Here is a 15,478-nt window from a genome sequence, read left to right on the forward strand (position 1 = left end):
AAAATATAAAAATATTAATAACATCACGGAACAGAAAAACTAGGTTTTTCCGCGATAACATTCATAAAATTTTAAAGTAAGAAAATAGCGTCGGTAATGTTAATTATCAAGTTATAGCTTACTATTTAAACATTGAGTGGTAACAGCGCACTCTGTGTTGTTTTCACTGTACTATTACGAATGTTAGTGACAGAATGTTGTACAACTGGAAATAATTACAAACAGTTCGATAGATGGCACTGACGCCACACTTAACTTGCCGTAACTTTAGATAAAGTATTCTCAAGTTGAATGTTGAATAATTACACAATTTTGAATTAAATATGTTAAAGTAACAATTGTGATCTATTTTTTTAAGTTTACACCACTAGTCATTTAATATGAATGAACAAAATGTGATCATTCATTCAAATTGGAGGCATTTTACGGTTCAACCACTCCAAAAAATCAAGTCAAGCGAGTTTAGTTCAGTCAGTCACAGTCAGTGACCGAAACGAATCGTGAGGAGTGTTGCTGCGTTACTCTAAAAATATCATTAACGAACGACATTTTCGGTTTAAAAAACAAGTCAGTGGTCGAGTTTTCTGTGACAACAAGCATGATACGGCATTGAAATAAAAAGTAACTACAGGTTAACTTTACTGGCACGTCTATTTTAAAATTATGCGGTTTTGCCAACGTTTTGTAAAATAAAGTTTAGTTCTGTGATTTCGCGGTATTCTCGACTTGTATTGTTTGTGAATGGATACCCAATCAATGTTGTAGTTATGAAAGGATGTTAAGTTTTATCTACAAAAATATCTCCACATCATTTTGAAATTGGATGGGACTTTACTTCTGGTAAGTGTTGTTATAATTTATTTACGTACGATTGTTACTTTATAAGTTACATTACGTGCACTATTATAATTATTATAAAAAAATCTAAGATCCTGTTTCCAATCAACTAGTCATATTTATGAGAAACATTGCTTTTATTTTTTGTTAATGTTTTTCATTGACTGTAACTACTTACCTACTTATGAGGCAAAATTTTTGATTGACTTAAATATAGTAGACGTCGGTATATATCTACACAGTTTGATAAAAAATAGTTGTTGAACTTTACACTTACTTGTTAACTACGGTCATAGATTAGTAAAGAATATTCACTCCTAACAAGAAAATGTACCCAGTTTTGAGAATTGAAATAGTTGCGTTAAAAAGTTTTGCCACGTCTCCGTGCTAAAATGTCCCTAAAATATTTGAAATAATTATTTATTTATTATGTAAATTACGCAGTATTAGTAATTATTTCGTAAATTTTCTCTAAAAATGTTTTTATTTGTCAAGAATTCAAAAAAAGAACTTACTAATAAGCCGTTTGTGGCTTCATTCAATTTCAAGGCGGCGAAGTATCTTTACTAATATGACTATGGTAAGTAACTTATGTTGCCTAGGTATAAACTACACTACAAACTCGTAGATAATAATGATGAATTTTACATCTATATATATTATAAAAGCGAAAAGATACTCACGTTCAAAACGTATTAATCAAGGTTTTGACTAAACTACTGAAGCTATAATCTTGAAATTTGAAATATAGCTTCATTTTATAATGTAGATGCGCACTAAGAACGGATTTTTTGATATTCCACCGTTAAGGGGGTTAAAAGGGGGTTGAAAGTTAATATGAAAGTCCGTCAGTTTTAAAGCAAACTGGATGAAAATTGGTATTTAGCTTTCTGATTTAAAGTAATAAAAATCTAATCTAAGAGTTTTTCCAAAATCAACCCTAAAGGTGGTTAAATGGGGGTTGACAGCTTATTTTAAATTTTGCCATTTTAGAAGCCAGCACTATGAAAGTTAGCCAATACTTTACTGGTTAGATACAATATAACTTTAGTTCTACCGTTTTTGTGAAAAAATAAGGGTTGTAAGTTTGTATGGAATTCCCCCAGATTTGATGTAAACTCTATGAAAATCGGTATTTGGGTTTTTGATTAAAAATAATTAAATACTTATTTCACCATTTTTGGAAAATCAACCCTTAAGTTGGTAAAATAAGGGCTTATTTTAAAATTTGCCAATTTGAAAGCTAGCACTATGAAAGTTAGCCATTGCTCTACTGGTAAGATACAGTGAACTTTTAATTGTACCGTTTTTGGAAAATCAACCCTTATGTGGGTTCAATAAGGGTTGTAAGTTTCTATGAAAGTCCTCCAGTTTTGATGTAAACTGTATGAAAATCGGTATTTGGGTATTCGATAGAAAATATATAATTCATTGTTTTTGGAAAATCATCCCTTAAGGTCGTTAAATTGAGGGGGTTGGAATTTTATTTCAAACTCCGTTAAATCGGAAGCAAGGACTATAAAAACTTGCATTTGGCTTTCCTGTTGGAAATAATAGAACTTTCTTAACACCATTTTTGAAAAATTTACCCTTAAGAGGGTAAAATAGGGGTTGAAAGTTTGTTGGGAAGTCCGCAGATTTTGAAACAATGTCTATGAAAATTGGTATTCAGCTTTCTGATTGAAAATAATAGAACACCTGTTTTACCGTTTTTGGAAAATCAACCTTTAAGTTTTATTAATAGGGGATAGAACTTTATTTTAAAATCCGTTAATTTGGAAACAAGGTTTGTAAAAATAGCATTTAGTGTTCTGGTTCGAAATAATAGAGCTTTTTTTACACCGTTTATGAAAAACTACCCTTAAGAAGGTAAAACAGGGGTGGAAACTTCGTTTAGAAGTCCGTAGCTTTTTAAGCAAAGTCTATGAAAATTTTTATTTGGCTTTCTGATTAAAATAATAGGACACCTATTTCACAGTTTTTGGAAAATCAACTCTTAAGGTTTTTTAATAGGGGATGGAATCTTATTTTAAAATCCGTTTATTTGGAAACAAGGACTGTAAAAATAGGATTTAGCTTTCTGGTACGAAATAATAGATCTTCTTTAACAAGGGTGTATGCATTATGCCTTTCTGTTTACACATCTGTTCCAGCATTTTTAGCATCTCAACAATCAACCCCATTAGAGTACTATAAGTAAAGGAAGTTTCTTTAAAAACCGTTATTGAAGTTACTTCCTTTGGCGTGTCTGGAAAAAGAACAGACTGCAGAGAGGTTTAGTGTAGGGTGAAATTCCACGGGCCGTTGTAACATATATTTTTAACATGGGAATGTATTGCGCGTGCTAAGTGCAGAACAGCGGTTTTTTAGAGTTCCGTACCTAAAGGATAAAAACGGAACCCTATTACTAAGACTTCGCTGTCTGTCCGTCTGTCCGTGTGTCACAGGGCTCTATCTCTAGAACCGTAATAGATAGAAATTTGAAATTCTTACAGAGGATGCATAACGGTGGCCGCTATAACAACATCAACAAACCCATTATTGGCCCACTGCTGGGCACGGGTCTCCTCTCATAATGAGAAGGATTAGGCCGTAGTCCACCGCGCTGGCCAAGTGCGTATTGGTAGACTTCACATACCTCTGAGATTTGTTTTTTATAAATCTCTCAGATATGCAGGTTTCCTCACGATGTTTTCCTTCACCGTTTAGCAAGTGATAATTAATTTCTAATACGCACATAACTTTGAAAAATCAGAGGTGCGTGCCTGGGATTTGAACCTCGGTCCCCTCGATCGAGAGGCCGAGTTTCTTAACCACTAGGCTATCACTGCTTTTAACAACAAATACTAAAAATAAAATAAAAAAGTTGAAAACAAAAAGGGGTCCCCATACAACAAGCTGCTATTTGATATTTTTCCAACTAACTTTTGAACCGTTAGAGGTAGACAGTTCAAATTTTCACAATGTGTGTACTTTAATGGCTGCTGCAATATTAAATACTAGAAATTAAAAAAAATAAATTGGTTGTACGGCACCCTCCAGGTCCGGGTTTGACTTGCACTTGGCCAATTATTAGTAACGCGCAGACCCGCGGGCCACAAGAGAGAGTCGCGGGACACACACCACCCGTGGGTGTCGGGTTGCCGACTGCTGGTGTGTTGAATATTAGCTTTCGGAAATTTGCTGATAAGTATTTATTGATGCATATGTGCATAGGAATTTTTTTGAAATTCTACTAAGGAGGTAAAAGAAGTGTTATATGTATGTATACGGGAATCTTTTAGGTTCGAAATTTCAGATTACGTCTATTCAGACAAATACACGACAACGTGGACGGGTGCAAATTTCATATATGATAATGCGTAATTTTATTCAAATTGGCCTGCATTTTGGTATACTGATTAGGTACATCGCAACTACTTTGGACACACTGCGTGCCAACATTTTGTCCTGCCGTAGGGTATGGTTGTGGTTATGCGTGGATTAGTGATGGTGATGTGGTAGACAAGGTCTATATGACCTTGGATTAAAATTTTGGGCTAGAACAGGGCTACAGTATCCCCTGCCTGACGTACGAGACTAAAGGGGGACTTCTGGAGTTGCGGGCCGCAAGAATGGGAGCTCTAACCGCCCAGCCAGCGACCCTGGAAAGAACCACTGTATGTAAGGCCCCATATAACATGGACGGTTCCTATGGAATAGTGTAAATAATACATAATTATTGTATCGTACATGAAACTTATATTTTAAAGACAATTTCATTACAGTCCACTTATTAGAGTTTTAGTGTATGTTTCTGAAGAAAGCTTGACCAATTTAGGTACACAGTGACGAAAAAAAAAGCTTTCATTAATTAAATATTAATTCTACTTTATCGTTAAAATTGTTAAAGGTAGAAATTTACGATTACAGTTATTTGTATGTCATATCATATTATTTTACGCGGGCGAAGCCGCGGGTTCTGCTAGTCTTATATATAAAATTCTCGTGTCACAATGTTAGTTACCGTACTCCTCCGAAACGGCTTTACCGATTTTCACCTAATTTTATATGCATATCTACTGAATCTGAGAATCGGCTACTATCTATTTTTCCTACCCCTGAGTGATAAGGGTTGTTCACCCATATTTTTTTTATTTAATGGCAATACGTTTGCCGCGTCAGCTAGTATTAATATATTTAAGTATTAAAACTTCTAGATAGGTGTGTTATAATAATATAATAAATAGAAAACAAAAATGGCTACTAATTTATGTCGTAATTGTTTCTTAATAAAAAATGCCAGCAATATTTCAACAGATTTTAAAAACAAATCATTAACAATAATATGAATAAATAAAAACGTATGACGTAAAAGTTAGGACCTAAAGGCAAATATAGTGTAGTCACTGACTAGGTACGAGTCCGAACCACCTGGGTGAGTAGAAAAAATAAAATATCGCCTACAAGGTACTTTAACGTATAAGACATAAAGCCATAGAGACACAAGGCATTCAAACGCAATCACTAAGGCTTGCGATGCATCTGCAGTCCACCTGGGGATCTCAACCATATTTGGGGTTAACGCTTATTAGAATCGTCCAAGGGAGCAGTGACCAACTGACCACTTACAATCACGCCGACTGCATGCTTCTTTGCCACTCGGATTATGTTAAAAAACTCGGATTCTTGATATAACCAAACAATTTGAAAAATCGACAAAATTATTTAGTATATCCGTGACTTCTTCATCCACATTTCAAATTCTGCTGTACACACATTTATGCTCTTATCTGCACTCAGAACGACACGTTTCTTATAAACTTCTATTCGGAATCGAGGTGATACATATCTTTCACCTTTGTGGTACCCTCATAGACAGCACACAGGAAATCGCCTGAATCACAAGCCCCTAAGAGTAGAAAATGTTATTTATTTAAAAAAAAAACACCTTTATTTCTATCCTTCTTTCTTTCTGTTGCTCTCTTTCTTAATTTCTTGGGTGCCTTTCTTCCTTCCATATTTATTCCAAAAGTGGTAGAACCCTTTGTGGTTCGACTCCGACAGTATCACCGCTACACCTATTTTTTTATAACAGCAGTGTTAAACCCTGCCGTGTTCTGGTTTAAAGGGTGTGGTAAGGGATATATACCTTTTCGAGGCGTTCTAGCTTACTCCTCAGGGGTATCGGCGCATCTGTGGCCGACCTCAAGTAGTAATATCCTATCTAGGGTTGATTTCAAATTTCCATGGGCGGCAGTAACAACTTACACAGTACTTCTATATTATATAAAAAAATATTACATCTCACGACAATTTCTGACGCCTAAGGCTATTTAAATTTATCGAATCGAATTACACAATTTCTCGGCTCAAAACGAAGATCGCTTGTAATCCGACATTATTCGGCATGGCCTTGCGATCTTGTACCCTTGCAAAACTGTGCATGATACGCTTTTGTTTTGCAATTTCACGCCTCAGTAGCAGCCTTGGGGTGTCGTCAAACATTAATCAATCCAAAATTGATTTTAAGCTTTGCATTGCGGCAGATGGTCAGTGGTCACTTTCGCCCTGGCCATCCCTAAGTAGGTTAGGGTTGCCACCTATATGATAATAAATATTATTATATTAATACAACTATCATAATCATAATAATTTATTCATTTGTCAGTAAGGATTACAATATTACTATCGGTGGTCGATCTCAAGTAGGACTCCGATCCTATCCGGTGGTAACAGATGTCCATGGGCGGCAGTGGGCGCTTACTATTAGATACATTTATAAGATGGTAAAACGCTTTGTGGATCAACTTCGGAGGCACTACCACGACACGTATTTGCACCTAATGACAGCAGTGTTAAGCGCTGTGTTCCGCTTTGAAGGGTGTGGTAAAGAAGATATGCTAATCCAAAGCGATCTAACTTAATCCTAATAGGTGCATCAGGCGCCGACCTCGGGTAGAAATCTAATCTTATCTGAAGTTAATAATAGACGGTAAGAGGGTAGCCACTAGTACCGTTCTGCCGTGGCTACCCACTTACCATCAGATGGCCTGCAGTCTCCTTTGAACTAGCAAAATTCAATATTATAAAAAAAACTTCGAGAAATCGATTTATCTATAGTAACATGACACCATCTTTAAATGACTTAACCAAACATTTGATACCTAAAAAAACTTAAGTACTCCGCCTAAAAACACGTTATTCCCAATATGCACAAAGATTCATATGGCAGCATCCAAACCACTTAAAAACTACAAAAAACTTTACAGGGTCACATTGAACACTTGAGGAAATCATCTCGAGGCAAAAAGATTACGTAGATCACTAAATAAATAGACTTCTAATGCACAATGTTCTTCCTGACACACACGTGAGTTAATTTGGTAGATTTATGAAGCAATAACAAAATTCTGCTTAAAAAGGTCGAATAATCAGCAGAAGATAAAGTAGATTCTTATTCCTGGTGATACTGTAGGCCACAAAGGCCAATAGGAACTACATAATAAAAAAAAATAATTTATACAAACTTATTCACTGGATATTTGTGGTCTATTTGTATCATTCATAGGACTCATAAGACTCTTAACTTTTGTTTAAACTCTATCCTTTAAAATCAGAAAATATTTGCACCTTCTATATAAACTACATAAACACTAGCTGACCCAGCAAACGTTGGGTTGCCATATAGATAAAAAAATGTTAGAGTAAACAACCCTTATCACCTAGGGGTATGAAAAATAGATAGTAGCCGATTCACACCTACTGAATATGCAATTATGCATATAAAATTTGGTGACAATCGGTAAAGCCGTTTCGGAGGAGTACGGTAACTAACATTGTGACACGAGAATTTTATATAAAAACATAACAAGGTTTATGTTTTACGCTTAAAATATTTGAAACAAGGTTGTTATTGAAATTTTATAAAATATGTAAATATTTACATATTTCGCAATATTTATCTTGCTGTAGGTATGTTAAATCAAGTTTTGTGTAATTAATAAGGTATTCGATACTGATTTAATTTGCGTAAAAAACCAATTCAGTTCGGTCAACTTTTAAAATATTTATATTATATAACTTTATCTTTTGTAGTGGTTTTCATAATAAATTAGTAGAGGCTATACATATTTTGAGACTCTCTTTTAAATTAAAATTTTATCTTGAAATTGGATTTGAGCAAATGACTTAAATATACAACTATAATTAAACTAAATTATTGCTATCTGATGACTGATCTGATGATGACGATGACCAACAAAAATCAAAACACTTTAAATTGAAAGCACTTATTGTAAATTCGTGTTTAAATTATAAACTAGTAATCATTAACATCATTATAAAAACAAAAAAGAAACTGACTTCTTAAATATTATCTTTTACTCCCACAATTAATACGAACCAAGCTTTTAACCACTCTCTAAAAAGTCACGAATGAAGTAAATACATAGTTTTAGATTCAGGGGGGAAGAAACTCGAGGCCCTTAGCCCTCCCGGGGTTGGAATGCCAGAACCTAGAATACATTTCGATATTTCCTTTCTTCGGCGAGATTACATTAATTTATCGACTCATATGTCAGTAATTTGTTCGCAAGTCGTGATAACGTGTTTGTTTACTCGTGTCGATGATTTACGATACTACTTACGCTTACTTGTTACGTAACATGGATATATTGTCTCATATAGTGCAAATATGGGTGTAAGCGACCAATTCTAAGCAAGCCCCGCGGTTAAAATTTCTTAAGAATTTAACCCCCAAAGGGGGTTGCCTTTAAAGAATAACTGCAGCCCCGCCACAGCTTTTCATATTCAGTCTTGTAATAGAAGTGACCATTTACCATGTAAATGCCATGCTCGTTAGCTATTTCATTTTAATAGAAAATTAAAATGATCTACAAAATTTTCTAAGTAAGTCTTTAGAACTTTAAGCCTTTAAAATTTTAAGTACATAATTATGTAATTGCTTTCAAGTAAAGCATGTGCTTTCTTAGAAATCAGTAACCATGCCAAATTCAAACTGCTTTTATACAAAATGTAATCCTATACAAATGTTATTGAATATTCAATACCACCATTTCGGAAGGCAGTCTGCTATGGAGCAGAAGCGTCGCTAGAAACTGCATCGACATTCAAATCACGGACTGGACGCATTTATTTTTATTTACAAATGAAAAAACAACTTACTCTATTTACTTATTTACATACTACGCATTTAACTCATTGATAACATATAAAAAATAAGTAGAGAAATAAAAATACGTACGTCACGTCTTCGTACGTAATACTTTTTGCATAAATAATAATGATAAGAATATCTTTATTTATTTTAGGTATATAAAAGCGAAAGGAATACTCAGTCTATTAATAAATCACCATAGAGCCTAAACTACTGAAACTAAAGCAATAAAATTTTGTCAATAGGTTCATTTTGTGATATAGGCATCCTATAAACTTAAACAAGGGTTGAAAGTTTGATTGAAAAGCTGCCAGTATTAGAAGGTTTTATTAAGCAAGTACAATGAAAATTAGTATTTGGCTTTCTGGTAACAAATAATTAAATTATTTCGAGGTTTTCGAAATATCAACCTCTGAGGCGGAAAACAGGGGCTAATTTTTTTTAATTGCATTAAGTTATCGTTATATGTACCTATGTTATATGTTATAGTCAAATATTAAAGGGAAAAAGTTACTTGTTTCTTGCTTATCATCGCAGAGCCTGAGTCACTCACGAACTAAAAATAATTTTATGATATTCGTCCCCTGAGGGGATTAAAATTAAATGTTCGAATTATTCTTATTATAATACGCGCGTACGAAGTCGCGGGCAACACTAAGTATATAAGATAACATATAATATGAATGAATATAGTGGGACTTTGCAATCTGAGAGTGTCGCATCTTCTCACGACTATTAGCCAATGATATATTATACTTTTATCTTGTGGGAACGTCACGTGTTCGCGTTATTATGGCCAAAGATCATTTACATCGGGATTTATCTATGTTGTGTCTTAAGTGTGACTAAACTTCTTGGTTAGTTTGTATAATTAAGGAATGTTAATTAGTAATTAAGTACTCGACTGGGGAAGGTAATGTTTTTTGAACGTAAATGTGTATTATGTATGTCTCATTTTTTGGCTGCCATGCAACCCAAACTGCTTGAAGGAATTAAACGTCTATAATTTTTATGGTGGTAGAACCCATTTTGGTTCGACTCTGGCAGCACCACCGTCACACCTATTTCTACTAATAACAGCAGTGTTAAACGCTGCTGCGTTCTGGTTTGAAAGGTGTAGTAAGGGAGACATACTTTTCCGAGGCATTCCAGCTTAGTCGCCTGGAGTAGTGGCGTATCTGTGGCTGACCTCAGGTAGGAATATCTAATCCTATCTGGGGTTGGTTACAAAAGTCCATGGGCGGCAGTAGCCACTTACCATCAAGTGGAACTGCATGCTCGTCTGTTACTCCTATATTATAAAAAAAAGCGGAGGCTTAGTAATTTGGTTCAGTTTTCACCCTTTGGGTATGGCACCCTAAAACGCAGAAATTTGTTGCTTCTAACAGCTAAAATACTGCACCAAAATTTCTGAAATAATAATAAATAATCTTTGCAAAGTTTCCTTGACCATTTAAAGATTGACCTTCAAATTAAATAAAATAAACACATTACTTATTATTTGCTTATTACATGGACAGAGATTATAAAAATTACTAAATACGTTTTGTTGGATTATTTGTATATAAAATTATTTTCATTATTTCAAGTCAAGGTCGCGCATAAGTTATGCGATGTATAATTATTTTTAATTTTAACTATAAATTACTACAACATGAAGGTACCTATTATAAGCGAAATGATATTCTATAGATCCGCGTTTCCCAACCTGTGGTCCGCGAACCCCTGGGGGTCCGCGAATAAATGTATGGGGGTCGCGGAGTCGTCTCTGGACCATACATAAATCGCTCATTAAATGTAAAAGGACCGCTTTACTGCTTTTTGCAACCACATAACTATGTGAAAAGGCATTTTCTACTGGTTATTGTTTATACAAAAAACAAATACAGAAACAGATTACAAGTAGAATCTGATTTGAGATTACAGTTTAATAGCAAATCAACCAGAATATCCCTGATTTAGTTGCAAAAAGAAAACACTAACCTTCACACATTTTTCCATATTTTTCATAATAAACAGTTATAATTATCTTACCTATTTGTTTTTTTTTGTATGTGTAATAACTAAAATAAATACTTAATACATTGTTTTTCGGTGTTTATTTTATTAAGGGGGTCCGTCAAAACTGTGCTTGACTTCCTAAGGGTCCGTGGACTGAATAAGGCTGGGAAACGCTGCTATAGATTACTACTAGGATTAGGATTGTCCTGTGTCATGCTTGCGTGTGTCACACATAACTAGACGAATACATTCAGACCTTGAATACCAACCTAAAATCAAGATATGTCTGACCTGGAATCGAATTTGGAACCCACCGCGTGTCAGATCGGTAAGGTGACCAAACGAATCGTCAAATTATATTTTTTATCAACTGAATGCTTATTACTTAGGAATAATATCACCGTTAAGGTGACCTTCACACGAATCGTCAAATTATAATTCTTATCGACTTAACACCTATTTATTACTTAGAAATAATGTAAAATAACGTTCTACCATCACATATTTTATCTCTTTAAAGAATATGCAATCTTCCGTGACCATATTCAAAACAGTAGTCCCGCACTTCTGACGACATTGAGCCAAATGCCACAATTTGAGATTTGCATAATTTAAAAGACAATGTCGATTCTAGACTACATTATTCACACTTTATTATTTTAAGAATACATAATACTAAATTAGGTTAAAATTTTAAGACGTAATACATAATACACTAACGTTTATTCTACATTTATATAGCTACTTAGTGGCTAACAGTTATTACATCTTATATATAAAATTCTCGTGTCACAATGTTAGTCACCGTACTCCTCCGAAGCGGCTTAACCGATTTTCACCAAATTTTATATGCATACTCAGTATGTCTGAGAATCGGCTACTATCTATTTTTCATACCCTTAAGTGATAAGGGTTGTTCACCCTTAACTTTTTTTATTTATATGGCAACACAACGTTTGCCGGGTCAGCTAGTTACATTATAATAAATTAGATAAATATCATTAAAAACAAAAAACAAACCGGCTTCTTAATATACCCTATCACTACCACAATTTAGACGATTCCAACGACACCTTGTATATTAAAATCCGTCCAACCCTTTGGGCTGCAGTGATAAAGAATTACACATACGCTTAAATATGTTACCCTCCGTCAGGTAAATTTATTAACCACAGACATGTATCTAAAAGAAAGAAATTTAGAAATTAATTATCACTTGCTTAACTGTGAAGGAAAACATCGTGAGGAAACCTGCATACCTGAGAGATTTATAAAAAAATCTCAAAGGTATGTGAAGTCTACCAAAACGCACTTAGCCAGCGCGGTGGACTATGGCCTAATCCTTCTTATTATGAGAGAAGACCCGTTCCCAGCAGTGAGACAGTAATGGGTTGTTGATAATGATATTGATTATATATTTAATATTAAGTGATCTAGATCATAAATTAAATTGATCATTCATAAGCTGGAAGAACCTTTTGTGGTTCACCACCGCCACCTTTTTTTTTTATATTTAACCTAACGATAAGGCAGACGGGCTACCTGATGGAAAGCAGTCACCGTCGCCTATGGACATTTGCAACACCAGAGGAGTCGCCAATGCATCGCCGGCTTTGAAGGAGAGCTCTTTTTACACCCCTCTTGAAGAGCCCCATGTCATAGTCCTGAGGGAATACCTCAGTCCTGAGGGCCACCTCTATTTCAGTCTAATAACAACAGTTTTCGGTGCTGCTGGGTTCTGGTTTGAAGTGTGTGGTAAGGAAAACATACTTATCCGAAGCGTTCCAACTTAGTCCTTATTGGTCTAAGCATCTGTGACCGACCTCAGGTACTATTCCGAGTTTATTGTTCTTGTGAACTATAAATAAACCGTTTTAATGTCATAATGACTTTGACCTTTATATTATTAGGAAATTTAAATTGTATATTTCATGATAAAACATCTGTATTATAAATGGGTTTCCGTGTGGCAATGAGATGAACATTATCCAATGACAAGTATTAATCAAATATGTGATAATGATGTTGATATGGAATTATGATCAGTCGATCATTTAATTTGTTTATTTATCTATTCTTTACAGACATAAAGCATGTCAGGCACGTAGAGGATCCCTTGTAAGAGGCATCATCAACCTATTGTTCCAATTGCCCCTTTCAAAATTAAAAGGATTACGCCATAATCCACCGCGACGACCAAGTGCGAATTGGTAGACTTCACATATTTTTGAGAACTTTTATCTAAAATCTCTTTTTTCTAGGGTACGCGGATCCTCGCGATATTTTCCTTCGCTGTTAACACAGATAATAATAAAATTATATGCAAGTAACTTTCGAACAATTAGAGGTGCGTGTCTGAGATTTGAACTTCAGAACCCTCATTAATGCAGTTTTTTCAACCTGTCACTGAGAGAAGTTGTCATCCAGCTTCACCAAGGCTTAAAAAGGATTTGTAAGAGCCAAATAAAGTGACTCAAATATAATCCACCCACTATCACTAAAATAGGTAATTTATTTGTTTGTGTCATCTTAAAAGGTAACCTGACCATTACTCGGTTAGTAACCTATGTTGATAGAGTTACCAAGGATTGTGTGTAATGGATATGTTGCTTTTAATGTTTTTATTCATTTTTAAATCCTGTCGTTTATACGGTCAACTTATTATTGTCACTACAGGACACGGTGTCTCAGAGGGACGGGTTCCAGTGGGTACAGTGTCTCAGATGGAGTGGTTTAGACACTTTAAACTATAGTCTATCGCGTTAGCTAAGTGCTTCGTAAACTTCATACACCTTCCAAAACTTTTTAAGGATCTCTCTGGTGTGTAGGTTTCCTTGCGATGTTTCCTTCACCGTTTTAACAAGTGATAATTATGTTCGTATACTTACATACGAGTAATTTTGAAAAATCGGAGGTCTCCGATTCTAATTTCAAACTCCCAAATTAAGACAACTTTTCTTCGTAAAATCCTTTTACAATGGCAGTTACTTTAACTACAGACAATTTTATTATATTTGCTCATTTTGTATTTGCTAGAATTGATTTACGTACAAAACGTCGATACAATAAGTATTTATGTTGAATACACACAAATACAGTTTACTTTTGCAAGAATATCTACCATTCAATCTTTAAACCATATGTTCTTTAAACATTGTGCAATGCATTTTCAAGTCTATTGTAATCAAGATTTTTCTATTGTAAGTATTGTATCTTAACAAACGACATAATGTTAGGTCTAACATCGTGTCTAAAAGTCACGATAAATCGGTAAAATACAACAATACATAAATAATAGGTAAGTTTCAAACAATTGATTTGTTTGTGTAAAGGTATTCAATAAACTGTTAGGCTGATTTCACATAAATCTTCAGTTAGATGATTTATTTATATTTTTCTTTTGAAGATTGTTGTTTTGAGGAAGATTATTGTTAGCAGTAATTTATAAGATAAATTACAAACTTTCTTACTGGACCATTTTTTTTGTAGTAGGTACTTACTTAACAGTTTCTTTACGGAAAATACTATAATAATAAAGTGTCTGCAACGACGCACATATATATTACTGCTAAAACCACAAGGTTCATAAGATTATTAATGACTTTACATTTTAGTGTTAAAATATTTATAACATAACATTCAAGATCGTTCACAAGAAAATACATTTATAATCAAAACAAGTCCGTGCATTAATAATAAATTAATAAGCGATTAAGTTATAACGTTTGGTCGTGTTGTAATTTATTTACAATTATTAGATTTGTTAGATATAAAATATGAGCTGAAAGGCAAATGGACGAATGAGAGAAATTTAAAAAAAATGTACAACAAAGAGCATTGAGCAACAGATTATCAATAGACGCTTCAGCGTCAACAAAATTTACAACAGACAGACTTTGTCGTCGTAAGAACGATTAATTACTTCGTAAGAACTATTTTTTTTACAGAAACAACAGAAATTTTACTTTAAAAAATAACGCAACAAAAGCATAAGTGGGTACGTTGGCTTTTTAATGATAACAATAGAAAACTTTTTAAAGATTGTACAGAATATAAATCAAAACACAACAAAGGATACGTTGGCTTTTGACAAAAACAACAGAGAAATGCTTTAACAATAATAATGGATATGTTAGCTTTTTGACAGAAACAACAGAAATCACTTTCGATACAAAAGAAACAAAGCATTGGACCTCCAAACAATGCATTACATCACGATTAAGAAGAATCCGTTTCGAATCACCTCGACCTTATTGCGACAGCATTGTCGGAGCCACGATATGTGGGTTAAAGGATCAACTACCAATACGTACAGACACGGGAAGATGCAATTTAGGAGAGATCATTCGAGGTCAATTGGCTGGTGTCGTCCGTTCTTAAGTGGTGTTTGGGCGTTGGGCTTTGTTAATTCAGTACATACTTAGGCTTATAGATTTGAAGAGTCAATCAGGGTAGAAGGAACAGCAAGGAAGATAAATATCG

General features: G+C 34.2%; 1 protein-coding gene across 3 annotated transcripts in view; it reads left to right on the forward strand.

Annotated features, from left to right (window-relative positions):
* Positions 1 to 458: 458 nt before the first annotated feature.
* Positions 459 to 15,478, forward strand: part of tsl (membrane-attack complex domain containing protein torso-like) — a 107,599-nt gene continuing 92,579 nt past the window's right edge. For 2 of the 3 annotated variants that reach the window (XM_073089200.1, XM_073089198.1), the window contains exon 1: positions 460 to 840. The gene's annotated coding sequence lies outside the window, so the exon portion shown is untranslated. Of the gene's footprint in view, positions 841 to 15,478 lie in introns of all 3 variants that reach the window. The other variant, XM_073089199.1, reaches the window with a different exon arrangement.

Source organism: Epargyreus clarus, unplaced genomic scaffold (genome assembly GCF_041222505.1).
Source record: "Epargyreus clarus isolate Ecla_fem2 unplaced genomic scaffold, WU_Ecla_fem_2.2 ptg000029l, whole genome shotgun sequence".
Taxonomy (NCBI): Eukaryota; Metazoa; Arthropoda; class Insecta; order Lepidoptera; family Hesperiidae; genus Epargyreus; species Epargyreus clarus.